The 8270-nt window shown below is 38.2% G+C and overlaps 1 non-coding gene across 1 annotated transcript; it reads left to right on the top strand.

The window, feature by feature from the left end:
- The first annotated feature begins 7958 nt into the window (after nucleotides 1-7958).
- Nucleotides 7959-8045, top strand: trnay-gua (transfer RNA tyrosine (anticodon GUA)). Its single transcript is given in 2 exon segments — nucleotides 7959-7995; nucleotides 8010-8045. It is a non-coding gene; the product is annotated as a tRNA-Tyr (tRNA).
- The last annotated feature ends 225 nt before the right edge of the window (nucleotides 8046-8270 follow it).

Raw genomic sequence — 8270 nt, 5'->3', positions numbered from 1 at the left:
GCTTCATGACCATGTCCTCAAAGGGTGGGGGTGGTAGGTAGAGTTGAAATTGAAGAATGTCAGTTGATATAGATAGACAAAGGATGAGGCAGGAGTGGAACTCCCGAGAATAACTGCGAGAATAAATAGAAAAGCAGTAGTGTCCGAGCTTCGCAGCGATACCAAACCGGTTTAATATATATAGAGAGAACTTGTGGTATTATACTGCCATCCAGAGGTTATGATTGGAATTACACCATTGACTTGAGTGAAGCAGGGTAGAATCTATGAAGTTATTACGATTAAAATCCTTGTCTATGTAGAACAACATTTGCTTATTCCCTTAGATTTAAATAATAAATGTTCTAGAGATGTTAGGACAGTTAGTCATGTATATAAATAAGTAAACGCAGTACTTAGAGGTCATGATTCGGCGCGTTGAATTCGTCTCCACCAGTTGTGAAAGCGCAGCAACAGGAAGCCGGAAGACAGCAGTACTGAGGCACAGAGCACGCAGAGCCTGATGAAGCTGCCTGGTCACCATCGCAACAAACCACTCCCCGCAGTCACTCAAATGAGGGCGTTGCCGTGGTAACCATGGTCTGTAAGGCGCGGGTGGAAAAGTTGCAGTGCAGCACTGTCGTTGGAACATGTTGTGACGAGTCAAACCACGAGCCGCCACTGGTTGAAATGGGCAGGATACGTCTTTTAAAAGGTTGAACGTAGCTAATGGAGGTCCAGGGCAGGATCTTCCGATGGAACGGTAATTGTGCTGGCTCTGTGGGAGCGGGGGGAAGGGGCGTCTGATTGCGGGCGAGGAGTAAAGAGAGATTCCGCAGCCAAAGCTTAATGGTGGATTTAATAGATTTAAAGTAAGGCAATCGCTGACAACGTGAATGTCGATGTCTTGTCGAAGGAGCTTGAAAGTTTAGCAGAGGACCAGTCTTTCTGAAAAAGTTGCAGACAGGTTAAGTAATGACGCTGCTCTTGAACGGCGCTGTTGCTGGATGGAACAGGAAAGACAAACGTTGGAGCTCTTGAAGCCGAAAAGAGACGCTGTCTGAAAAGAAGGATCACCTGAGCAGGTAGGAAAATGATTGATAATATATCTTGGCAGCGCTGTGCAGAGAAATGACCTGCAGAGCGAGGCAACGAAGTTTAGATATTAGCGGTGGAACACGAAACGACGGCGTCTGAGCGTTTGCTACTAAAACGAAACACTCGACAGAAAAGGTGCAGGTGATCAGGGCTTAAATAGAAAATAGATGCTAATTAACGGGAAATTAGAAAATTGGGAGATTGAAGGATTGGAAGCACCCAGCTCCACGCCCCCTGAACCACGCAAGCTAACATAAAAAATGACGGGTCACAACCGGTTAGAATTAAAAGTATTTGAACTTCATTCTTGCTCAGGTCATGACTTGACTAAGCATTAGTTTATCGCACCCATTACAGGTCTGACATTCGTGTGCATTCAAAAAGAAATATTTACTACAGGCCACCATTTTTTGAAAAACATAAATAGATGCAGCATTTATAAACTGAGTTACATATCTTATTTAAGGTTAATGAGGAATATGGGATTGACTGGGCTGGACCACACAATCATGATACCGAGGGAGTGTCTGTCCCTGGAATTCAACTTCCTCGTCGGCTAACAGCAACAGAAGTCTTATCACTGCCCAATCCCGGAGATCAAAATGAGTGTGATTTGAGCATTTATACAGAAACTGTGCAATTAATCTCAGAAATACTAGAGAACTAGACACAGACATATACGTTTTACAAAACATTGTAACTTTATTACAAAAATAAATGAACACAATTCACATTTGAAGTGTTTTTGAACAAACAAAAAAAACAGTATATGGTGTCTCATTGGGGACAATCGGGGGTAGTGGGTGGATGGGGGTTGGTTGAAGGTAGGGTGTCAGGGGTTCTCCCTCTAATTTTTATTTTTTTTCTTATCCAGTATGCAGTTACGACTTAATACAGGTTTGACTGTATTGTAAGAACATGCTGATTCCTGAAACTATGGCCTTAAACCACTACATTAGGACAAACATAATAAAAATAAAACCAGGTTTAGTAGAATTGGCAGTTGTCCCAACCTCTTAATATTATTTATTTCTTAGCAGGCGCCCTTATACAGGGCAACTTACAATTATTACAAGACATCACATTATTTTTACACACAATTACCCTTTTATACAATTGGGTTTTTATTGGAGCAATCTAGGTAAAGTACCTTGCTCAAAAGTACAACAGCAGTGTCCCCAACCGGGGATTGAATCCACGACCCTCCGGTCAAGAGTCCAGAGCCCTAACCACTACTCCACACTGCTGCCTTAATATCACTGAGATATCAGAGACTGAGAAAAACAAGGGTGACAATAAGCGAGTTGGCATCATCACAAGTAAAAAAACAAAAACATTACGCTTCTGGAATTAGAAGAAAACCCCCAAACAGAATTTTTTTATTTAGAGTTTTGTTTTTAAGACCCTATCTCACTGCTGCAACCACGCAGTGCCCAGGACATTTTTATTTGATGCTAATAAGCAGTCTGACATTAACAGGAGTGATATTGAGCAGGTTTGAGTGTATTTATATATATATATATATATATATATATATATATATATATATATATATATATATATATATATATGGAGGCGTATTAGAATGCCACATAGAATTAAACAAAATTAGGTGAGTATGTTGTTATAACAACATGGAGGTCAATCCCAATTCCATTTTTAATCAGTTCCAATCAATTTAAAACAAAGGCTTTATTGAGCAAACAAATAATGTATACAACTTAATGGAATTGGAATGAAAAAATAGAATTGACCCAAAACCCAAGACTTCTGTTTTTATGAGAGAATTTTGTTATTTCAATATACTTGCTGGGTCTCAAAATAAAGACATTGCTTCTGTTTTTACAAGATAACTATGTTGACACACTGCAATGTTTTTTTTATTGTATGTGGCACCAATACGCTTCCATGAGATTGCATGGTAGGTGTCAATAGATCACAGTTGTGCATTCTGGTACATCTGGGTTGTTTTTTTTTTACACGTCCAAATCCGGTGTCCACAGTATTTATACAGCAAAGCAGATCTTTCTGAAAAGCTGAGTACTCCAAGTAGTATCCAGGTAGCTTTATAGTTTCAAAGCAGGTAGATGCGTTTGGGAGTTTGCTGTCTGTTACCTGAACAGAAAGGTTTTTTGGAAGGATCTCCCACCCAACCCAGAATTTGAGAAGATTTTTCAGCTCTTTTGGTGATGCTACAAAAAAACAAAAGAAAAAGGAAAAAATATTAGTGTTTTTTTCCCTTTGAAATTTCACTGTATGGTTTTGAGTACTGGCAATTGAAAATGTGAGTTACTAACACATTATACAAATCTTAAACTGATTATTCCATTTTCAGTCTGTAAAAACATAGCTTCTGTTTCAAGCAAGTTACCAGTTTGCCTTACTAGCTTGAAAATAACAACCTGCTCAATATCATGATTGCCACGCAGACATCATTTGTGACACAATTTGTGGTCATGGCATAAACAGAGTTTCACTTTTGCCAATTACAGCACATACAGAGTGTGAGGAAATTAACTGAGGAGCAGTGTTTTAATACCTACATTAAGCCTACATTTAATCATGCTTTGCATTTAAACAAATGCACAATTTCTTGTTTTAAAAAACATACATTTACTATACAGAATTGATGATATGGTTAAAAATCTAATTCTACATTATAATACGTTGAATTTTACCGTTCTCAAAAAACCTCCTAAAGAATCCTGTTATACGACATTTCGTCTCCGGAGAACACTCATCATCTTCATCCTCGTCATCCCTCTCCTCCTCCTCATTGAGAGTGGGACAGGTAATTAGTGTTACATTTAAAAAGAAAATCACTGAAGACAAACAGTTAACTGCAGATTGAAGCAGATAATTGAATCTTACTGGGCATTTTTTTTTTCTTTTGAATTCCTACATTGAAATGGTTCAGTACCTATCTTTAATTCCACTTCATCTCATAGTCCAGTTCAAGGTGATTGCTTTTAATACTTGCTAATAGACAAGCTTTACAGTTACCTTATTTTTTTTAATAAAAACTTTATTAAACTAAGAAAACACATCCAGGTATAACTTATTTGAGATTTCCAATCCAAGTGTGAAAAAATGTAACATACCTGAGAGCTATACATAGATTCAGAGGCCCTTGGAAATAGTAAAGGAACCTGGTCTTCTCTTTCCTTTAGGAGAGGCCAAATTGAAGTCTCTTTAAGACCCTTCTGCAGCTGTTTTACCTGCCTTGTTGTTCTGCCAATAACCTAGCAGAACAATTCAGAGATTAAACTAATGTCATTTTTGTTTTAAATGAATAATAAAAGTAAATAACATATTACTAAGCATGTACACATAGGAATTGACGCAATTAAAAAAAAGTTAACTAATGGAAATCCAGTTTTAAGTTCATTACAAAAAACAAATTGTGAACCTAGAATGGAAATGTACAAAATACAAATCAAAGTTATTACAGTGTGAAGGAGTAGTTTCTCCATCAGCCAGCGCCTATTTTCCTTGGTCACCCCCGGAAGATCCCAGCTAACTGCAAGTTGTAGAATGATATTCTTTTCTTATTCCATGAGATCTTTGGTTCCCCCAAGCTAGAACACAGAGAAAACAGATGTACAAACACACATACATTCGAAATGCGTGTAGAAAAGGAGAAGCCATACTAATGGGGGATTTCAACTTCCCCTGTATAAAATGGGAAAACCCAATGGGGGGCACGACGGACGAAATTGAAATGGTGGAAATGACAAATGACTGCTTCCTAACGCAATTTGTCAAGGCACCGACTAGAGGGGAGGCATGCCTTGACTTAGTCTTTTCAAATAATGAAGACAGAATAACTAAAACAGAGGTCAGAGAGCCATTGGCAAACTCAGACCACAACATGGTCTCATTTGAAATATTTTTTAAAACAACAAAAGTAATGACTAAAGCTAAGGTTTACAATTTTAGAAAAGCAAACTACGAAGGTATGAAACAGAGACTAACAGAAGTAGATTGGAGTAAAATAGAGAAAACATCCACAGAAAAAGGGTGGCTGTTTTTTAAAAATGTAGTACTAGAGGCACAAACAATTACATCCCAAAAGTAGACAAATCTAAATCTAAAACAAAATGGCCAAAATGGTTTAATAGATCAATTAAAAAAATATTCAGCGAAAAAAGGCACTTTACAGAGCGTTTAAAAGGGACCAAAAAGCAAAGCACACAGAAAGAGTACTTGGAACTGCAAACACAAGTCAAAAAGGAAGTTAGAAAGGCCAAGAGAGAGATAGAAATCAATATTGCTAAGGGGGCTAAAACCAATTCCAAAATGTTTTTCCAATATTATAACAGCAAGAGAACATTCAAAGAGGAGGTTAAATGTCTAAGAGACACAAATGGCAAAATCATAGATGAAGAAAAAAAAATATATTAAATGATTACTTTTCACAGGTTTTTACAAAAGAGGACACGGACAACATGCCCCACATGTCGACCTGTTCCTATCCAGTTTTAAATAACTTTAGCATAACAGAGGCAGAAGTGTTAAAGGGACTAGGAGCTCTTAAAATAAACAAATCCCCTGGGCCGGATGAGATCCTCCCAATAGTACTCAAAGAAATGAAAGAAGTTATTTACAAACCGCTAACCAAGATCATGCAACAGTCTCTTGACACAGGGGTTGTACCAACAGACTGGAAAATAGCAAATGTAATACCAATCCACAAAAAGGGAGACAAAACCGAACCAGGTAACTACAGACCAATAAGCCTGACTTCTATTATATGTAAACTTATGGAAACTATAATAAGATCCAAAATGGAAAATTACTTATATGGTAACAATATCCTGGGAGACAGCCAGCATGGTTTTAGGAAAGGGAGATCATGTCTAACTAACCTACTTGACTTTTTTGAGGATGCAACATTGAAAATGGATAACTGCAAAGCATACGACATGGTTTATTTAGATTTCCAGAAAGCTTTTGACAAAGTCAAATAAAAGATTAATTCTCAAACTGAACGCAGTAGGGATTCAAGGAAATGCATGCACATGGATTAGGGAGTGGTTAACAGGTAGAAAACAGAAAGTACTGATTAGAGGAGAAACCTCAAAATGGAGTGAGGTAACCAGTGGTGTACCACAGGGATCAGTATTAGGTCCTCTGCTATTCCTAATCTACATTAATGATTTAGACTCTGATATAGTAAGCAAACTCGTTAAATTTGCAGACGACACAAAAATAGGAGGAGTGGCAGACACTGTTGAAGCAGCAAAGGTCATTCAAAATGATCTAGACAGCATTCAAAATTGGGCAGACACATGGCAAATGAAATTTAATAGAGAAAAGTGTAAAGTATTGCATGCAGGCAATAAAAATGTGCATTATAAATATCATATGGGAGATACTGAAATTGAAGAAGGGAACTATGAAAAAGACCTAGGAGTTTATGTTGACTCAGAAATGTCTTCATCTAGACAATGTGGGGAAGCTATAAAAAAGGCTAACAAGATGCTTGGATATATTGTGAGAAGTGTTGAATTTAAATCAAGGGAAGTAATGTTAAAACTCTACAATGCATTAGTAAGACCTCACCTAGAATATTGTGTTCAGTTCTGGTCACCTCGTTACAAAAAGGATATTGCTGCTCTAGAAAGAGTGCAAAGAAGAGCAACCAGAATTATCCCAGGTTTAAAAGGCATGTCGTATGCAGACAGGCTAAAAGAATTGAATCTATTCAGTCTTGAACAAAGAAGACTACGCGGCGATCTGATTCAAACATTCAAAATCCTAAAAGGTATAGACAATGTCAACCCGGGGGACTTCTTTGACTTGAAAAAAGAAAAAAGGACCAGGGGTCATAAATGGAGATTAGATAAAGGGGCATTCAGAACAGAAAATAGGAGGCACTTTTTTACACAGAGAATTGTGAGGGTCTGGAACCAACTCCCCAGTAATGTTGTTGAAGCTGACACCCTGGGATCCTTCATGAATCTGCTTGATGAGATTCTGGGATCAATAAGCTACTAACAACCAAACGAGCAAGATGGGCTGAATGGCCTCCTCTCGTTTGTAAACTTTCTTATGTTCTTATGTACACCATCAGTGGGTAATGCAGCTCAAAATGAATCTCAACGCACCATAATAAAGATATTTCAGCACTTTTCAAAGTCAAACCTTATGAATTTTAAATATAAACATGTGCACACATACTTAAAATGAAAATTCTTACTAATGTAATAGTCTCTCTAATGTCAATGTATGGGCAATCTTCAATTTATATGGTGGCTGTGTCTGGTGTACCTCCAAGCAAAACATGTATGAGTGCAGGACTCAGTCCAGCTAGGCATGGACCACCAAGAATGAAAGAATGGCCAATTATTCGTCCAGCAACTTGTAACAAGTCGCTCTCCACAAGGAATTCGGACGTTGATGGAATTAGGTGATTAGGTGTCAAGTGTGATGATGAGTGATGCTCATTCTTTTATAAATGGTTCGAAAATGTTCAATCTGGTCTTGCTTGAGAACAATGATTTAATTCCAACAGCTGTAAAATAGTCTATTAAAGAAAACACAGAAGCTGCCTCCTCTGAGGATTGAACTGAGAACCTTCAGATTATGAGACTGACGTGGTACCTACTGTGCTAAGGCGGCAGAGACAAATTTACAAAGCCGAGGGAAAACACGTATACAACAACAGTCGCGAGCAAGGCAGGAGTCGAACCTACAATCTTCTGATGTGTAGTCAGAATATCCATTGTGCCACTAGCCCCTGTGTTCTGGAAGTACTGTTAACGCACACTCAGCAACAAAAAGAAAAACAGTGGTGGCAGCTATTGACTTCTGGTCAGCTGAGCTTGCCAGCCTTTTGCTGAATTGTGTATTGTCCTCAGAGCCACCCACCCATCCTTCCTTCGATAGCTCAGCTGGTAGAGCAGAGGACTGTAGTGGTTCACATTGGCATCCTTAGGCCGCTGGTTCAATTCTGGCTCGAAGGACAATACTTTTTTAATTTTTTTTTTTCCTACCTGGTTTTACTGGTAATGCAAATAAAAAGAAGGAATGAAACCTAAGGCAACAACTGTCTGAAACAACACCACCACCACCATCATCATCATCAAATAAAAATAAGTTAATCTTTTTCGCCTAGCTCTGGGCAGCCACGTGTCATACGTTGTCAAGTGTGGGGAATTAGCTCAAGTGGTAGAGCGCTTGTTTAGCAT

This window comes from Acipenser ruthenus, unplaced genomic scaffold (genome assembly GCF_902713425.1).
Source record: "Acipenser ruthenus unplaced genomic scaffold, fAciRut3.2 maternal haplotype, whole genome shotgun sequence".
Classification (NCBI taxonomy): Eukaryota; Metazoa; Chordata; class Actinopteri; order Acipenseriformes; family Acipenseridae; genus Acipenser; species Acipenser ruthenus.
The sequence above is the reverse complement of the archived record's forward strand: the minus strand, read 5'-3'. Positions and strand labels throughout refer to the sequence as shown.